The sequence below is a fragment of the Marmota monax genome, unplaced genomic scaffold (genome assembly GCF_021218885.2).
Source record: "Marmota monax isolate L192 unplaced genomic scaffold, Marmota_monax_Labrador192_F-V1.1 WCK01_AAM20220418_F8-fsc00011, whole genome shotgun sequence".
Taxonomy (NCBI): Eukaryota; Metazoa; Chordata; class Mammalia; order Rodentia; family Sciuridae; genus Marmota; species Marmota monax.
This window is the reverse complement of record NW_026693082.1, coordinates 19,051,793-19,072,665: the sequence shown is the minus strand read 5'-3', so window position 1 is coordinate 19,072,665 and position 20,873 is coordinate 19,051,793. Positions and strand designations below refer to the sequence as shown.

At 38.3% G+C, this 20,873-nt stretch overlaps 1 non-coding gene across 1 annotated transcript; it reads left to right on the top strand.

The window, feature by feature from the left end:
- The first annotated feature begins 20,503 nt into the window (after window positions 1-20,503).
- Window positions 20,504-20,627, top strand: LOC124099288 (small nucleolar RNA SNORA31). The gene has a single exon (XR_006853918.1). It is a non-coding gene; the product is annotated as a small nucleolar RNA SNORA31 (small nucleolar RNA).
- The last annotated feature ends 246 nt before the right edge of the window (window positions 20,628-20,873 follow it).

The following is a 20,873-nucleotide window of genomic DNA, read 5'->3' as shown; positions in this document are numbered from 1 at the left end:
GAAAGAGCTGGCATCCAGAATAGGACTCCCGTCTACAACAGGTCAGGAAGCAGAAAAGAAAGATACTAGAAGTTCCACCCAGAGGGTTCAGAAAAAATACCCCCCAAAACAAAAGATAGTGGACAGTCCTTGTCTGGATTACAGAGCCACATATCATGTTTCCAGGCTCATCAGGAAAGGTCCTGGCAGTCCAGGTGCGTTGGGAGAAAGCTGTCATTACAGCAGGCTTTCAGTACTTGTGTGGCCCGGGAGTCAGGCCAGGCACTGGGAATGTGCCTGAAGAAGAAATCAGAGGCCCAGTCTTGAGGACATGAACCCGGGAACCAGAGCAAGTGCCCAGGGGAGGCCAAACAAAGCAGAGGCTGCGATGGGGAGTTAGAAGGACACAAAGTCCCCCAATCTGAAGCCAGATCTAAAATCAGTCCTGATGGCTGAGTGTACTGGCAGGGTCTCTGGAGGGACTTCTGGCAAGGTGATAGGAGAGCTGTGGAGGTGGAACCAGGTGAGGCGAGACCCGGCCATCGAGGTTCCATCATCCACCCTCACACCTTGGTCACTATCTCCACAAAATGAGCTCCAAGCACCTATCTCTCAGTTCCCTTCCAACTCTGATTATCCAGCCTCACCTCCTGAAATCATGTTTTCCTTCTAGCTTTCCCAGGTGACAACCAGCAGATGAATACCTCTGCTCTGAGAATGTCACCCTTGGCTGCAAGGACCACATACATTCACATCTGTGCAGGGCCTACACCAGTGCTCGTGGTTGGTCTGATGTCTCCTAACTAACCTCCATGCAGGGGTGAATTGTGCCTAGCAAAAATAAATAATGTCTTAACCCCTGAAAACTAGAAATGTGACCCGTTCTTTGGAAATTAGGTCTTTGAGGATGTATCTAAGATGTAAGAAAGGACAGAGTGAGATGACAGCTGTCCTTATAAGGAGGAAAGACACAGAGACATTCATGCACAGAGGGAGGACAATGTGCAGGGACATGGAGAGCACTACATGACCACAGAGTGACATGTCCACAAGCCGTGGAATACTGGGGACTGCCAGACACAGGGGTTGTTAGTAGAGGAGGATGGAACAAGTCTTCCCTAGAGCCTTCAGAGAGAGAGCAGAGTCCTGCCAACACCTGGATTCTGGACTTCTAGCCTCCCTAACTATGAGAGGATACATTTCAATGGTTTCCAGTCACCTAGTGCTGAGAGCCACAGCCAGTCTGAATGGCCCCTGGCATTTTTCCAGAAGTAATGGTTGAGAGGCAAGCCATTAAGATGATGATATTAAGTTAAGCTGTCTATAATTGCTGTGACTGGTTGATGCTGGATTGAAACAGGCTGTGTATTCAATTGTATATTAGACCTTTACTGTCCGGTAATAGGGAGGCTGCTACTTTGGAGTTCCCCTTGAGTTCCAAGAGTGAGTGCACGCTGGAGGGAGTTCCGGTTGGTGTGGTGTGCCAGAGAGGAGCCGCATGGGTGGCGTTCGGGAGAGTTCCCGGGGAGTGTGCGTGGAGTGCTGTTGGAGTTCAGGCAATAAAGTTTCCTGTTTGAACATACAAGTGCTTTGTGGCAGCTCGGTGATTTGTGCCCAGCCAGACTGCGGCAACCTAGATTGTGGCACTTTGTTTCAGTAGTCCCAGAAACTAACACAAATGCCAAGGAGCTTTTCTTCTTGCCTAGCCATGTCTTTCCCCCAAGGTACTATGCTGGGCTCCTTTTCCCATCCACTTCCTACAACTTTGTAGGCCAGGCTGAAGTAGTTCTTACTCCAGAATGTTCCCTGACTCATCAAACCTGCTGAAATTTCTGGCTTCCTTGTATATATAAATGATGGAATATTATTCAACCACAAAGAAGAATGAAATTATGGCATTTGCTGGTAAATGGACAGAACTGGAGACTATCATGCTACGTGAAATAAGCCAATGCCCCAAAACCAAAGGCCAAACGTCCTCTCTGACATGCAGATGCTAACACATAATAAGGTGGGAAAGGGAAAAATAGAAGTTCATTGGATTAGACAAAGGAGACTGAGGGTATGGGAGGGGGGTGGGAATAGGAAAGACAATAGAATGAATCAGATGTAACTTTCCTAAGTACACATGTGAATACACAACCAGTGAAACTCCACATCATGTACAACCAACGGGATCCTAATAAGTCATACTCCGTGTATGTATAATATGTCAAAATACACTGTGATGTATATATGAAAAGAACAAAGAAATATTTTTTTTCAATTTCTTACCTCCTTGAACTTTTCATTGGTACTCTGGACAACTGTTCCCTTGATTGCCCCGTGTGTAGGTCCTTTCTCCTCAACTGGATTCAAGGTTCCTGAGTTCTGAATCTGTGCTTTAAATTTCTCTTAATCCAATGTGGACCCACAGTATATATTGGAAGTAGTGTAGAAAGATGTTTGCTTTTTGCACATAACTCCTAAAGCTTTGGAATCCAGAATGATAAAGGTGACAGGAGCACCTTTTTTCCCAGTGGGCTAGGCCATTATGTAGCTTCATGATTGGGGCTGGTGTTTAGAAAATCCAAGTTGATTAGAAGTTTGAAATTTTTAATCCCTCTCATCTCCCCCCTCACACACAACCTCCAAGAAGAGAATAGGAAGCAAGAAACTGAGTTAATCACTAATGACCAATGATTTAACCAATCACACCTATGCAATGAGACCTTCATTAAAACCCCTAAACAATGGGGCTTGGAGAGCCTCCAGGTTGGTGAGCACATTGGGGTGCTACTAAGTAGTATACTCCAAGTTGAGAGGGGTGAAAGCTCCTATGCTTGGGACCCTTCCAGACCTTGCCCTGGGTATTCTTCATCTGGCTGTTCATGTGTCTCTTTTATAATAAATTATTAGACTTTGGTGAAGTACTTTTGAGATCTTAGAGACATTTTAGCAAGTTATCAAAACAGAGAGTGTGGGAACCCCTGATTTATAGCGGGGTCCACTGCAAGTCTGCTCCCAGACTGGCCTGGGAGTTGTCACTGGCATCTGAAGTGGAGAGAGCCATGTGTAACGGAGCCTTTAAACTGTGGGATCCAACCTTGACTCCAGGTAGATGGGGTCAGAACTGAATTGAACTGTTGAAACCCAGCTGATGTCATAAAGCTGGACAAGTGGTATTGGAAAAGACCATGTATTTGGTGTCAAATGGAGAAACAAACAAACAAACAAACAAACAAAACCTTTCATTTGGCATTTGGTGTCTGAGTGATGTGAGAAAGAATCCACTCAGCCAACAAGCAATCCATGATTCAACAGTATTAAAAGGTTACCAATTTCAACAAATGGTAAGAAAAACACTCCACTGCTCTTCAGAAACTATTCCAAATAGGTTCAGCATCTCTAATGCAATGAAACAATACCTGTTGAAAAATGTGTTTTTTGTTTACTGTATTCAAAAAGAAAATGGATCTATTTAAATGTAAAATTCAGGTTGGGATAATTACTAGAAAGTTTACTAGAAAACATAGTAAATCAAATGCTAATGTACAAGTTGACTCATATTAAATCAAATGTAAATTACCAGAAATATATTTCCTTGAAGCTTAAACAATATCCCATTTTTAATATTATTCATTAAGAGTAATCTAAAATAATAATTAATAGAGTTCAAATAGGTAATAGATTTAAGAAGTCTGAAGTATCCAGCCAAGTTATAGTTTTTATTGGAAAAGGAAAACTGAGAGGATATTTGGAATGGAGAGGACCAGGGTTAATGGCCATCTGATTGACCTAGATACTAATTTCCTTCTTAAATTAAAGTCCTATTATCCAGTCTCTTGTCTGGCCATCAAATCTTGGCCTGAATAAAGCCGACAACAGGGAGCTCTGCTTTGAAAGGCACCTGTTCACTGCTGGTTAGGAACAGTAAGGACGCTAGAACCTGTTCCAACAGGTGCATCCCAAGGAGAAAGCCTAAAAAGAGGTCTCACAGTGCTCCTTCCCAGCCCTCAGCTTTCAGCCCTCAATGGGAAGATTTCATTTCAGAACAAAGATGACTCTTTACCAGATCTGGGTTCACTAAGCAGCTCCGCCCCTTGTTGCAGTCCCCGCCCCCTTAGTCCTCAGAACCACTTCTCTGATGGCACGCCTTGGCGCTTCTTTGCACATAGTTACCCTCTAAACATCACCAGTAAGATCAGAAGTTCTTCAAAACACCAAGGCCCTGCCTTTGCTCTCAGCGCCAGCACATTCCACTCGCACAAGTTTTGTGAGTGCAGGACTTAAACTGAATGGATTTGAGGATGACTGCTACTGGGCCATTGAAAACACATTCAAATATTTACCCAGTGGAGTAGTCTCTGTCTTTCCACCTCAAAATGAGGTTTTGAATTAGGTTATAAAGCAAAAAGGTAATAGGACCCTATATTAGTTACAATGTTTCATAGCAAACTATAGTAATTTAGCAGCTTAAAAGAAGTATTTATTATCTCACTATTTCTTTAGGATAGGAGTCCAGGGCATAACTTAGTGGGGTCCACTGCAAGTCTGCTCCCAAGGTGTGAGCTAGGCCTCAGTTCTCTGGAGGCATGACTGGCAACAAATCTGCTTCTGAGCTCATTAAGGCTGCAGAATTCCTGGTCTTTGCAAGTGGAACACTACTCAGCTTTTAAACACTGCCACTCTCTGCCCCTGAAGGCCACACATAGTTCCTTGCCACATGGCACTCCCATATGCCTCTCACAATAGCTTCCTCAAGGTCAGGGGAGGAAAAGAGAAAATTGGCTAGAAGTTGTAATCACCAAATGCCATCTCATCACTTTTGCCGTGTTCTTTTGATTAAAAATGACACATTTCCCATCCATACTCAGAGAAAGAGTTCTACAAGGATATGAACACAAAAGCTGGGGTCGTCAGGGATTACTTTAGAATTTGTCCATCACTACCCCAGTGACACTGGGGTTTATGAGGCTTCAGAACAATTATTAAAAGATACAGTAAAGGTGGCAAAATAAAGAAGAGACTCTCTCATTGCATGGTTCTCAAGCTTGAATGCACTTTAGAAATACCTGGGGAGGTTTTAGAACTCCTATTATAGGCTACACCCTGAACCAGTTAAATCAGAATATCTGGAAGAAGATCAATTTTTTTAAAATACCTCAACTGATTTCCAGAGTGCAGCCAAAGCTTAAAACCACTATTTTCCTGGAATAGTTAGAATATTTGGGGCAAGTTTTGAAAGCTAGGAAAATGTTTTCTAAGTGAGTTAGGGGAGGGGCAAGAGATAAGGCAGGAATGTTTGTAATTTCATGAAGTTGTTAGAGAAAGGAAGGCTTTTGAGACTTATTCCGGAGGTAACCATGATTAAGACCTTTGCCAAATGTGAGGTAAATAAAGCAGAAGGAAGCACAGGTCACCTCCTGGTCTCCAGTTTAGATACCTGGGAAGATGGAAGGCACTAACTTGAAAAAAGAAAATCAAGAGAAGCTGGTTGGAGGATGGGGCAAGGTAAAATGTGGAGCCCAGTTCTAGACCTGCCAAGGTTCACACATTCTTTAAACATACTTTAATTTAACTTGCACCAATGTTCCATTGGGTTGCTGACTCTGTTTTAATGTAGGTTGGGCATTGCAAACATTTTCCCAGTTAATTTATTCTTCTATTATCTTCTATTTTTCCATAGCATTCAGCTGCCTAGCCATGTAAATTCCATATCTAATTTCTTCCCCAAAAGATTTTTTTTTACCAGTGACACAACCCAGTGAATGACTTTTCCTATCACTGAATGTCAAGTGACTGTTGTACAACTGAAGTATGAAAGATCTTAATGGGTTGAGTTAGCAATTAAGGTGTTAAAGTTTTTAAGGTCCATAAAAACTGAGTCCTTTTTTTAAAAAACCTTTAGAAGGTGTTCAACTGGATTTTGTCAATACAATTTTTTGAAGCCTCCCACTGAAATGAAGAAAAACGAGTTTCCTGAAACCCTCAGAAATAGTCACCATCTTAGGCAAATAACCCACTAAAAACTCTCACTCCACGATGGAAAAGTATCACCCTGGAGCTGCAAACTCATCTACTGAAGGCACAATATTGTTCCAAAATAGGAAATCTAGAGATACTGGTAACAGTCCCCTGATGATGAATGAGGATTTCGAAGTTAGTGAAACTAAAGTTGTGAGCTGATTCAGTGGCTCATTACCCTACTGGCCAACAAAAGTGTGGCTAGTGTTAAACTTTGGGAGAATTAATGCCTTTGCACATAACAGTTTGGCCTAACAACTTCTTCACACAATCTTGAAAAGTTAACAGTTGCTGAACGTTAATGATTCATTGAAAACAGCATCATAACTATTGTCTCCTCTCATAAATAGCAGCCATAATAAATGTTTAATCAAAAAAAGTATAGCACAGCATTTCTATTCTAGTCACTTTCTAAGGCATTTTATCCTAAAATGTAATCATTCTTCAGACCTACTCAAAGGAAATTACAGAGAACAAAACTTCTTTCAAAAAAAAAAAAACATAATATGCAGGCAACAAAAGATTTTAAGATAGCATCTGAAGCCTATTGAAGATAATAAAAATATTTCTGTTACTGTTTTCTCTCTCCTTATGAAAATAGAAATGCATTTTTCAAAAATAAACCAACTTCAGGATTCAGAGATGAGTATCAAGGACAATCTTTAATCTGAAGGGAAATTCCCCAAGAAGATATTATTAACTGAAAGCTCTTAAACAAAGTGGTAAGCTGTGATTAAACGAAACTTTGCCTTCTTCCTTGTTAAGAATGTTATTGTGTAGCCAGAAGGTACATTTTACTACAAAAAGGAAGTGGTAAGGTGTTTACAAGCAGGATTTTCTTGGAAAACAAAATAAATCTTTCCATTAACTTAGATGAATATTGTACCCTAAAGGTCCCATACATTAGCTGAATATGAATTAATGAGAAACCCACAGTGGAAAATCAATCCTGTGAACTTTTTCATTTGTAAAACATTTTCTATTTCCAAAGCCCCTTCCACAACATTATCACATTTTATCTTAATAACATCTCCATGATGGTAGATGCTCACTGTTCTAAGAAGAAGAAGGAGAAGGGAAAAGGGAAGGGGAAGGGGAAGGGAAGGGGAAGGGGAAGGGGGAGAAGAAGAAAGATCTGCTAACAGGCCAAGAGGCTTTGCAAACTCCCTCCTGAAGAGCAGGTCAGGCTGAGGACAGGCAAAGGCACTTCCTATACCATGAGGATGATCACCCCCTTCAAAATCCCTGGGGCCTGAGGCCACCAGGAGCTCCACACACAAAAGCCTTACACAGCTTCCTTTCTGCCCATGAAACAACAAAGGAAAATACATTCAGGAGACACAGGTTCCCTCTTGAACCAGTAGTAAATAACTTCATGAAAGGAAAAAAACATTATTACCTAAAATTTTATTTTCACCAGTGTTACTAACTTCACTACCCTCTGTATATCTGACTTCGTGACAATCATTTCTTATCTCTTCTACTTTTTCCTTCTTCCTGGAACTAATAGCAGAGTTTCAGAGTTTAAGAGAGCTTAGGGCCATTTCTAATTTTCTAGACTCCATCATAACAAAACACAAAGAAAAGGCCAAAATAGGATAGCAAATTTATGATTTAAAAAAGAAAGAATGATTTTGGGCAAATGAGTACATGAAAAGATGCTCAACGTGATATGTCATTAGAGGAGTACAAAGAAAACAATGAGATACCATACCTATTAGAATAGTTCAACATACTTTATATACAGAGATACGAAAAATTGTGCTCTATATGTGTAATAAGGATTGTGATGCATTCTTCTGTTGTGTATTTAAAAAATAATACAAATATAAATAAATAAATAAAATAGTTCAAAAACAAACAACAACAACCAAAAAAAAAAAAAAACTTACTGACAACACTAAGATGTGTGAAACAAAAGGGACTCATTTATTGCTGGTGGCAATGAAAACCAGTACAGCCACTTTGGAAGAAAGTAGGCAGTTTCTTATAAAATAACATACCCTGACCATATAATCCAACAATAATGCTTCTTGATATTTACCCAAATAAACTGGAAACTTGTGTCCTCACAAAAATCTGTGCACTCTTATTTATGGATGCTTTATTCATAATGGCCCCAAATTTGATGTCCTTCAATAGATGAGGGCATCAATGAACTCTGATGTAGCCATACAATGAAACACTATTCAGCACTAAGAAGAAATGAGCTACCAAGCCATAAAAAGACAAGAAAATTTAAACACCTACTCATAAGTGAAAGAAGCCAATTTGAAAAGTTTAGATAATTTTTATTCCAACTACATGACATTCCAGAAAAGGGGCAAATATGGACACAGTCAAATGATCTGTGGTTGCCACGGGTAGGGGGAGAGGGAGAAAGCAACAGGGGAGAATGGAAGATTCCATGAGCTCCATTGGAAACTACTCTGTATACCATAATAATGGGTACGTATCAATGTACATTTTTCAAAACCCATACAATATACAACACCAAAAGCCAATCCCAATGTAAACCACGAAGTCTGGGTGATAATGACATGTAAATGTACACTATTGATGGTAACTAACCTGTCACTCTGGTGAAGGATGTTTGTAGCAGGGAGACTGGGCACGTGTGGGGAGGGGGGCATATGGGAACTCTCCACACTTTCCAATTTGCTGTGAACCTAAAAGTTTTCTAGAACATGAACTCTATTAAAAATTAATGCCTACAACAAACACATGCATACATGAATACAATGTATGTAAAGCTCCATTTAAAGAGACCATCACGACTCTTAATTTGAGGTCACAACAGTCAGTATTGCTAGTTACAAACAATACTATAGCCAGTTTAAATAGCAAAAAGCAATACACAACTACATATGTGTATATTAAAATAGCAAAAACAAACCACTAACCACACCTAAATGGGCAAAGATATGTAAAACAAAAGGGATTCATCTCATTCATTGCTGATGGCAATGAAAAATGGTGTATTCACTTTGGAAGAAAGTTGGTAGCTCCTTACAAAATAAGTATATTCTTGACATGTAATCAAACAATCATGCTATCTTGTATTTCCCACAAGTAATCTGGAAACTTACAAAGGATACTTGTCAGCTTTCAGAGTTTCTAGGGGAAACAGAGAACTTGATTGGAATGGTACACATCTTGAAAACCTCCTGGGAGCAATGCCGTCACAAGAAAGAAAGTGTTTTTCTAGCCCCTCTGTAAGAATGGGAGGTCAGTGCTGCCAGTCAGACACATCATCACAAGATTTGGATAGGAAAGAAAGCAGCATAAGGAGGAAGCTGTGGGAAAACTGATCATCTGGCAAGTGCTGGTGTAAGCATCTGATTCTTTGGGGGTTCTTGTGGCAGTTTGTGGCATCAAGGCTGAAAATCAGCAGAGCATTGCCATAGGATACAGATTTTAGCCAGACACAGTGGTGCACACCTGTAATCCCAGCTACTCAGGAGGCTGAGGCAGGAGGATCACAAGATTGAGACCAGCCTGGACAACTTAGCAAGACTGTCTCAAAATAAAAAATAATGAGATGGGATGTAGATCAGTGGTAAAGTACCCAAGGGTTCAATCCCCAGTTCTACAGAAAGAGAAGGATTTTTAAATATCATTGAATTTGGAGCTCCATATACTGCTGCTGGCCACCATGAATGACCTATATTCTAATATGACCACAGTGTATCAAAATAGTCTATGTGGATTCCTCCCTTAGCCTATCAGCTTCTGAAGCACAGGAATCATGTCTCATGTATCTCAGAAACCCAGTATCTAGTATAGCACTGGGGATGGGAATTTCAACAAAATTTTGTTGATCCTAAATAAACTGAAAAGTGTTCCTTTCTAAGCACATGCAAGAGGAGAAGGGTGAAATTCCCAAGCATTGAGTTTGCAGTCTGTTTGCACCTGAATCTTCTGCTCTAATCCAGAATCGATCATTTTCAGTTTCTTGGGATCATAAGATAAGATGAGAGTCCCCTTCTTCACTTTTTTAGAGCTATCACCTTTCAAATAAAATTGTTCCTTTCTCTTCAGTAAGGTCATAATTGTAATAACACCACCAACATTTACAGAGTACATTTTATGAAGTGCTTTAATATTCATGACTCCCACTAGATACCGCAACAGTACTGCAAAATACACACACACACACACATACACACACACACATACACACACACACATATCTGTATGGTATATATATTTGGTCTTATAAGGAATTACGAGGCAAACCTGGAATTTGCTCATACTTAGCAAGGATCCCCTGGATTCACCAGGGTCCTCTCTGCCACGCTAGCTGGATTGGCCCATGGAGATTTTGGTTCTGTGTTTTGTGCCTCAGGCTCACGTGTGATTAGCATTTTGCTAGCTCTCATTTGTCATGTTGGCATCTGTTGCTGGAGCTGCTGAGGGTGGATATTAGTCATTTCAAGGAATTCAATTCAAATCCAGGGAGATGATTTCTTTAAAACAAATTGATGGAGGGAGGATTTAAAAAGCTCACATCTTGTTACCCTTGAGAAAGGAGAAGAGTTCTTTTAAGTTTCTGAGAATCAGCCTTCCAACCCGGCAGGTGTACTTGAGCTCTGAGACCCTTCTTCCATTTATGAGAATGCAGATGTGGTCAGCACCCAGAGCAAAATATGAGGACTACTGGGGGTGGTGTAAGGTTCTGTTCACCAAGTTCTGATGAGGCTGTAAGTGATCAGGTCATACAAAATAACCCTGCAGCTGCAGCAGCTGGTGTAGCAAAAGTAACAGCCACTGCCCTTATATTCCCCAACTTTTACGAACACTCTCTCATCCCCACCCATCCACCTCTCTCTCAAGCTTGAGCAAAGAATTCAATTTCCAGGATACCTGGACCAATTGCAAATGGCCCAGGACAACAAAAGAAGAGAAACTGAATTTCACTCAAATCAAATCAAGCAACACTGTGACCTGAGGCTTTCTTTTTTTTTTTTTTTTTTTTTTTTGTCCTTAAATGTTTTAAAACTTTTTTATTATCTCAAGTGGATAAGAATTGAGATTATGTTCTTTGGTTTTCAAATATTTAATTCAGCTCCTTTCCTAAACTCAGCTATCAGGATGGCTCAGCTCTTCGCTCTTTCCTACAGAAGTGAACTCCAGGAGAAGGCATGCTGGATGGAAGGGAAACTCAGGGCCCAGCAAACTGGGGCTGCGCTGAGGAACTGGGCAGGGTTTGAAAGAGGGGGCCCAGTGGCAAGGGCTGGCCAAGAGCTCAGTCACATGGTCTAAAGTGTCCACCAAGAATGAAGACAGCTCAGATCTGGCCTTGGGACTCTAATCTAGCAGCCAACACAAGTCATGAGGTGGACCCAGGAAGTACAAGATAGTCAGCATCAGGCTGAGACGCATCATCATCCTGGTTAAAGGGCAAAGAAACAATATAGCAGCATGCAGAGACTTGCCCCAGAGCCAAAGAATGTATTGGAAATTCTGTTTTGCTTCTTATTTGCTAAGTAACTGGGCCTCCCCTTGAACCTGTTCCTCTTCTATAACGAGGGAGGTTCACACTTCACTTTGATGACTGTTGTGAGAACTAGAGAAAATGGTCATAAATCACCCCGTGCAATACTTCAGCAAAACAGGCATGAAAGGAATGAAAGCAACGATAATTCTTATGATGGTCCTCCCTCTCACTACAGGACCAGGAGCAGTCACTGGGAACAAGGAAAAGACAGAAGGAGGTTTGCCAGAACCAGAAGGAATTGTGTTAGAATTGGAGTTTAGGAAATTTAAGTGATATTTGTTCTATAATTACACAAAGTGCTGAATATTACCCCAGGAGTTGGGGTTTTTTTCCCCTTAAACATGAAAAATACCAAGTTATGCTTACAAGTAGTTATCATCACCTCTCACATCTTACCAGTAGAGTCTCTTGAAGATCAATTTCAGCCATTGGAAAGGAGAGATGGATGTGTGAGATCAAAGCTATCCATTATAAATGATTTCAGACAAAAATAAATGTATAGAGTCAGACCTACCACTACATTCCCAGATTAATTCCAAAGACACACAAAATTATTAGAAGTTAAAATAAGAACAACTGTCCATGGGAAGAAGTGCAGGTCTCAAGTTATTTCTCTTAAAAATTTTGATACAACTTTTTCTAAACAGTCCTCCATTCTGAAGACCAAACATTCAACACAAGCACTTACTGCTTACTTCAAAATCTATGTTGTTTATCAAGGAAACATTCTGTCATCAAAGACAGGCAAGTCATGAAACAACAACAAAATTTAAATAAGATAATAATTCTGCTCAAAGAAGTTGAAATAAATACCCAAGAAAGTTCAGGGATAGTAAATACCACAGTTCCTTATAACTCCTAGATTCGCCAAAGAATGATTAAAAAGGTAATGTATTAACAAGATCTGTAAAATGGCAAAGCAACCAACAAGTTGTATAAGCCCAAAGATTCAATAAGGCAGATCTAAATCCAAAAAATAAGACAAAATTTCTTCTTTGAATTTTTTAAATTTTTCTCTCTCTTCTAAAAATCAGTATTTAGAAGGCACTAAAATATTCTGATGTCCTAGAACTGTAGCAATCATTTGTGGAAACATAAGTCCTATTATATCCTTTTTCCTTTCCTTCCTTCATTTACTCTCTAATAAGGGAAGTGAAAAGCTGGAGCAAAGGGTGCAATCTGTCAAGGAAGTGGCTTTAGAATGAAGCTGATAGATATTTATTGTCTTGGTGATAGCTGGTGTCTTAGTGTCCTCCAGAGAAACAGGACCGATAGGGTGTAATATAGTACAGATTTATTATGGGAATTGGCTCATGAGATTATAGAGGCAAAAAAAGTGCAAGATATGCTGTCTACAAGCTGGAGAAACAGGAAAACTGGTGGTATAACTCAGTCCAGATCTGGACACCTGAGAACAAGGAACCTCAGCATCCAAGGCAGGAAAAGATGGATGTCCCTGCTCCAAAAGGAAGCAAATTCCCCTTTCCTCCACTATTTTGTTCTATTCAGGTTCACTTTTTTGTTCTTTTCAAGGCTTCAGCTGATTGGATGATGCCCAGCCACCAAAAAAAAAAAAAAAAAAAAATTGGTGAGGCCAATCTTCATTACTCCATCTAGTGGTTCAAATCCTAATATCTTCCAGAAACGTCCTCAGAGACAAACCAGAAGTCATGTGTAACCAGCTCTCTGGGCATCTGTTAGCCCAGTTAAATTGACACATAAAATTAACCATCACAGCTGGTAAAAGAATTCCTGATAATGGTGATTTTATATGTTCTGTTGAATGAAGAGGTAAAAATTTTGAAGCCTTCCAAGAAAATCCAGGAAATGGAGAAAAGAGCCTCACTGGAGGGGAAGAAGACACAGGGCCTTGGATACCATTCAGCAGAAGATTAAATAGACTTCTCCAGTGAAAATGTTACAGCTGTCTGAAGTGACAAAATCTCACTCTCTGGGCACACTATAAAATCCTCAGTGAAATTTCCTTAGTCTACCAGGTTTCTGAGTAAGTAGGGTCTCTAAAAGAGGAAAAGGGGGTGCTGGGTCTGCGTCCAGGTGACCCCAGGGTGATCAGAGAAGGCAATTGTGGTTCTGGAGCCAGAGGACAAGAGCACAGTTGGTTACAGAATGTGTAGAACCCAAACCAGTCAGTAGACATGCACCCAACACCTGAACAAGCTTAGCAGAGAGCTTGCCAACCAACATGGGAAGGACAAAGGTGACATGCAAGAATCTAGAGCAAAGAAAAAACTCACTCATAAAGCACCACTTAGCATGGATAACCAAACCATAGAATAAAACCTGATATTTCCAAATACCCTTAGCTCCAAAAGCAGCTTACCCATTACACTAGCACAGGAATCTGGGAAAACAGTCACTCAATTTTTTTCTACTAATATATCCAAATGAAAAATATCCACTTTCACTCATCATCTATGTTTCAGTCTGGCTGCCTTTTCCATCCCCTACCCTCACCTCTCTCAACCTTTTTTACTCATATTCATGTCCAAGAACACCAGGAAAAATAAACACAGTTGTATGTAGTATGAGTGTTCATGTCTCATAATTTTGCAGCTTTCCATTAAAGGGCATCAAGTACAGGAATAAAAAAGAGCCATCTCTCACAATAAGGATTTACAATGCAGAGTGCCTTCCATATAGAGCTATCAACTGTGAAGGATTCAGAAAATGCTATGGTCCCTTCTCTTAATAAGTTGATTGTCTGCTGGGGTTGTGGCTCAGTGGTAAAGCGCTTGCCTCACACATGTGAGGCCCTGGGTTCGATCCTCAGCACCACATATAAATAAATAAAAATAGAGATATTGTGTCCATCTGTAACTAAAAAAAATTAAAAATAAGTTAATTGTCTTGTCATTTTACTATAAATGTTGGTAATGTAAAAGAATAACTGTGTAATTGAAGTGAAATTTACTTACCCCTGGATTTTTTTCAGGTAACATCTTTGGGGAGAAAAAAAACAACATGCAAACAATATGTATATAAAAAAGATTAATTCAACACAAGGTATAGAAGTGACCAAAGAGAAACTAGGTTTATATTCATGAACCAAAAATACAATACTGTATTCAAGAGAAAGCAATACCAAAAAATGCAGACTTTTTTTTCTTAGACTTGTAGCCAAGAGGAACATGTTAATTAAATTTCAAATGCAATATTTTTTTCACCTTGCAAATTTGATGCTTCCATGGTGCCATGTTGTTCCTGTCTTTACTGACTAGTGAAGCCTGACCATCCCGTCAGTATTAGTCACAATCCAAATTCTCAATTAGTTAAGTGGCTATCACAGATATGGAACATTTTGCTTAATAAATACCATTTTAATGTCCTCCCACTCTCTTACAAAGGTATAGAAGTTGTCTTCACTTACAGTTAGAGGCAGAAGGATAAAAATTAACCACTTAATATGCTAATGAAACATCCATTCTCAGAGTAATAACTGCATATCCTAGCTGCTTTCAGAGCAAACTTTGACAAGAAAGGAAGGAATTTTTAAACCTTTGACTCTGTGTTGCCCTTCTTCCTGCTCAAAGGTACTGTGCCAACCTGTTTAAATGTTACCAGCTAAAATTATCAGAAATGAAGGGCCAGCGAGTGATCAAGAATAGGAAACTTATAGAGAAAATTTAAATAATTAAACAACAGGTTCAGTGTGGTAAAAGCAAGCAGAATTTCTTAAAGGATTAGGATTTGGCATGCTAAGGGGAAGTGTGAAGACAATGATCTTATTACTGAATTTTAAAAATTGTATTCATTTTTAACTAACAATTTTATTTTAAAGTTACAGCAAAATACAAAATTAATTAAAAGGTGAAGTATTAGTTTTTATTTAAATATTTAAATTTTTGTGCTAGAGTTATCTTTATTAAAGCATTATAACTATACATAGTATTTGGGTTTCTTTTGATGAAATTATACATGCAAGGAATTTAATTTTAATTCCCATTCTCACTCCCTTTTCCTCCACTCCTCCTTTCCCTGATTCTTCTTCCTCTACTTCACTAAACTTCCTTTCTTCTACATATACATAAAGTTGAAATTCCTTTTGGTACCTTTTTATATAAATATAACATGATTTTGTTAAATTCTTCCCATTTTTCTTCTCCTTTCCCTTCCCTCCTCCCTCATTCCTGGTCTCCTTCTACTCCACTGATCTTCCCTATATATTTATGATTTCCAATCCCCTCCGCCACCACCTCTTTCCCTTATTTTGCTCTAGCTTTCACATATGAGAGAAAGTAATTTTCTGAGTTTGCTTTACTTCACTTAGCACGATTTTTTCCATTTCCATCCATTTACCAGAAAATGCCATTATTTCAGTATTCTTTTTTACTTATTTATTTATTCTAATTTGTTATGCATGATGGCAGAATGCAATTCATTTCATATTACACATGTAGAGAACAATTTTTCAAAGTATTTTCACACCATTCGTGTCTTCATACATGTACTTAGGGTAATGATTAACTCATTCCAACATCATTTCTACTCCCTGACCCGCTCCCTTCCCCTCCCTCCCCTTTGCCCTATCTAAAGTTTCTTCATTCCTCCCATGCTCCCCCACCATCGCCATTATGAATCAGCATCCTCATATCAAAGAAAACTTTCGGCCTTTGGTTTTTTTGGGATTGGCTAACTTCTCTTAGCATTATATTCTCCAACTCCATCCATTTACCTGCAAATGCCATGATTTTATTCTTTTTAAATGCTGAATAATGTTCCATTGTGTATATATACCAAAGTGTTCCTATCCATTCACCTACTGAAAGGCATCTGGGTTAGTTGCACAATTTAGTTATTGTGAATTGTGCTGCTATAAACATCTATATGGCTGTGCCCCTGTAGTATGCTGTTTTTAAGTTCTTTGGGTATAAACCAAGGAGTGGGATAGCTGGGTCAAATGGTGGTTCCATTCCAAGTTTTCCAAAGAATCTGCATACTGCTTTCCAGATTGGCTGCAGTTCCACTAGCAATGTATAAGTGTACTTTTTCCCCACATCCTTGCTAACACTTATTTTTTGTATTCTTGATAGCTGCCATTCTGACTGGAGTGAGATGAAATCTTAGAGTAGTTTTGATTTGCATGTCTCTAATTGCTAGACATGTTGAACATTTTTTCATATGTTTGTTGATTGATTGTATATCCTTTTCTGAGAAGTGTCTATTCAGTTCCTTGGCCCATTTATTGATTGGATTATTTGGGTTTGTTTGTTTGTTTGTTTGGGTGTTAAGGTTTTTGAGTGCTTTGTATATCCTAGAGATTAGTGCTCCATCTGATGTGCTTGTGGTAAATATTTGCTCCAATTCTGTAGGCTCTCTATTAACAATCACTGATTATTTCTTTTGCTGAGAAGAAGCTTTTTACTTTGAATTCATCCCATTTATTGATTCTTGGCTTTAATCCTTTTGCTATAGGAGTCTTATTAAGAAAGTTGAGACCTAATACAACATGATGGAGATTTGAGCCTACTTTTTCTTCCATTAGGCGCAAGGTCTCTGGTTTAATTTCTAGGTCCTTGATCCACAAGACCTTTAAAGAAGAACTAACACCAATACTTCTCAAACTATTTCATGAAATAGAAAAAGAGAGAACACTTTCAAACACTTTCTATGAGGCCAATATCACCCTGATTCCAAAACCAGACAAAGACACATCAAAGAAAGAAAATTTCGGTCCAATATCTCTAATGAATATAGATGCAAAAATTCTCAATAAAATTCTGGCAAATCGAATACAAAAACATATCAAAAAGGTAGTGTACATGATCAAGTAGGGTTCATTCCAGGGATGCAAGGTTGGTTCAACATACGGAAATCAATAAATGTAACCCATCACATCAATAGACTCAAAGATAAAAATCATATGATCATCTCAACAGATGCAAAGAAAGCATTTGATAAAATACAGCATCCCTTCATGTTCAAAACTCTAGAAAAACTAGGGATAACAGGAACATACCTCAGCGCTGTAAAGGCTATCTATGCTAAGCCCTAGGCCAACATAATTCTAAATGAAGAAAAATTGAAAGAGTTCCCTCTAAAAACTGGAACAAGGATGCCCTCTTTCACCATTTTTATTCAACATAGTTCTTGAAACTCTAGCCAGAGCAATCAGACAGACGAAAGAAATTAAAGGGATACATACGGATAGGAAAAGAATTCAAATTATCACTATTTGCTGATAATATGATTCTATACCTAGAAGACCCAAATCATTCCACCAGAAATATCTTAGAACTAATAAATGAATTCAGAAAAGTAGCTGGATATAAAATCAACATCCACAAATCAAAGGCATTTCTGTACATCAGTGACAAATCCACTGAAAGAGAGAGTAGGAAAACCACCCCATTTTCAATAGCTTCAAAAATAAAATAAAATAAAGTACTTGGGAATAAATTTAACAAAAGATGTGAAAGACCTCTACAATGAAAACTACAACACACTGAAGAAAGAAATTAAAGAAGACTTTATAAGATGGAAATATCTACCTTTGGATAGGCAGAATTAATATTGTAAAAATGACCCTACTACCAAAAGCACTATCCAGATTCAATGCAATCCCAATCAAAATCCCAATGACATTCCTTATAGAAATAGAAAAAGCAATCATGAAATTCATCTGGAAAAATAAGAGATCCAAAATAGCCAAAGCAATCCTTAGCAAGAAGAATAAAGTTGGTGGCATTACTATACCAGAGCTTAAACTATACTACAGAGCAATAATAACAAAAACAGCATGGTATTGGCACCAAAATAGACTGGTAGACCAATGGTACAGAATAGAGGACACAGAGTCTAACCCACATAACTACAGTTATCTTATATTAGACAAAGGCACCAAAAATGTACATTGGAGAAAAGTTAGCCTCTTCAACAAATGGTGCTGATAAAACTAGAAATCCTCAAAAGAAATAACAAAATGAAATTAAACCTCTGTTTCATTATTCTTTATGGTTGAGTAATAGTCTATTTTGTGTATATACCACATTTTCTTTATCCATTTATCTCTTGAGGGACACCTAGGTTGATTCCATAGCTTGGCTATTATAAATTGTGCAGCTACAAACATTGTAGTGGCTGTAACACTATAGCATGCTAATTTTAGTTCTTTTGGATAAAATACCAAAGAGTGGGATAGTTGGGTCCTATTGTGGATATGACATTTTGAAGGAATCACCACATGCTTTCCAGAGTGGTTGTGCTAATTTGCAGTCCCACCAACAATGGATGAGTGTACTTTTTTCCCACATCCTTACCAGCATTTATTATTACTTGTGCTCTTGATAATTGCCATTCTGACTGGAATGAAATGAAATCTTAGTGTAATTTAGATTTGCATTTCCCCTGATTTCTAGAGATGCTGAATATTTTTCCATATATTTCTTGGCCATTTGTGTATCTTCCTTTGAGAAGTTTCTATTTACTTCTTTTGCCCATTTATTGATTGGGCTATTTGTGGGATTTTTTTGGTATTGACTCTTTTTTAAGTTCTTTACATATCCTGGATATTAATCCCCTATCATAGAAATAGCGTGCAAAGATTTTCTCTCATTTCTTTAGGCTCTTTTTTCATTCTCCTAATCACTTCCTTTGCGGTGCAGACAATTTTTAATTTGATTGCATCCTACTTACTTATTCTTGGTTTCATTTCCTGAGCTTTAGGGGTCTTGTTGAGGAAGTTGGTGCCAAGCCCTATATGATGGAATATTGATCCTATGTTTTCTTCTAGCACTTGTAAGCTTTCTGGTCTAATTTCTAAGTCTTTGATCCATTTTGGTTTGACTTTGTTCAGGGTGAAAGACAGGGATCTAAATTTATTCTTCTAAGTAAGGATATCCAGTTTTATGAACACCATTTATTTAAAAGGCCATCTTTCCTCATATATATATATATATATATATATATATATATATATATATATATATTTGGCACCTTTGTCAAGTATGTCAAGTATCAGATTCCTGCAAGTACATGAATTTTTTTGTGTCTTCTCTTCTGTTTCAATGGCCTTCATGTCTTTTTTGATGCCAATACCATGCTGGTTTTGCTAATATAGCTCTGTAGTATAACTTGAGATCAAGTATTGTGATGCATCTTGCATCACTTTTTTGTTCAGAATGGCTTTGACTATTCTGGGTCTCTTATTCTTCCAAATAAATATTAGGACTGCTTTTTTCTAGTTCTGTGAATAATATCATTGCTATTTTAATGGGGATTGCATTGAATCTGTATATTGCCTTTGGTAGTTTGGCCATTTTGACAATATTAATTCTGCCTATCCAAGAACATGGAGAGTCTTTCCATCTTCTGAGGTCTTCCTCAATTTCTTTCTTTGTGTTCTATAGTTTTCATTGTAGAGATCTTGTACCTCCTTGATTTTTTTTTGTACCAGGGATTGAACTCAAGGGTACTCAAACACTGAGCCACATCCCCAGCCCTATTTTGAATTTTATTTAGAGACAGCGTCTCACTGAGTTATTTAGCTCCTCGATGTTACTGAGGCTGGCTTTAAACTCTTGATCCTCCTGCCTCAGCCTCCTGAGTTGCTGGAATTTTAGGCATGAGTCACCATAAATCTATAAATTTAAAGATATTAATACAGTTTTACAAAGGAACTCTATTTTGTTCTATTTTTGCCATAATCACGAGGTAGAATTCTCTAACTGAATGGATCTCATATTTGATATTGGTCATCCACAGAAAAATAAGTTTTGTGCAACATAAATTTTCTTTGCAAAAAAAATTGAGCACAGCAATTGTTTTAAGTGATATAAATATCCATTTTTTTAGTTGTAGATGTATACAAAACCTTTGTTTTATTTTTTTATTTTTATGTGTTGCTGAGGATGGAACCCAATGCCTCTTACATGACAGGCACTCTACCACTGAGCCACAACCCCAACCCCTAAATATCAATTTTGTCCATATGAAAGAAGATTAATTTTAAAAATAGCTCATTGATGCTTGATGCTGAGTTTAAGAACCATTTGACTGTCTCTGCTGATAGACCTTGAACAATTTGCTGTTATTCTTTTGGTTTGTACTACAATGCAAACAAAAATACTCCCTTCTCTTTCTTTCTGTCTTTGTTGTGGCACAGATTGAATCGGGGAATGCATCTTTCTGTAGGCTAAAAAAGAGAGAGAGCCATTTGATATAAAATGAGACCAAAGGAAATCAAAAGGAAGTTAAGCAGATTTTAAGTAGTGAGTTATGTCTTTCTGGGGGAGAAAAAATAAATTTTACTTCATGTGAATTGATAAATACTCAAAAGAAAAAAAAGCAGAAATGGGAAAGTTTGCTTCAACTTATTTAGTTTGCAAGAAGGCAGGGAAAAACAGTGGATTTGCTAATGTACTACAATGCA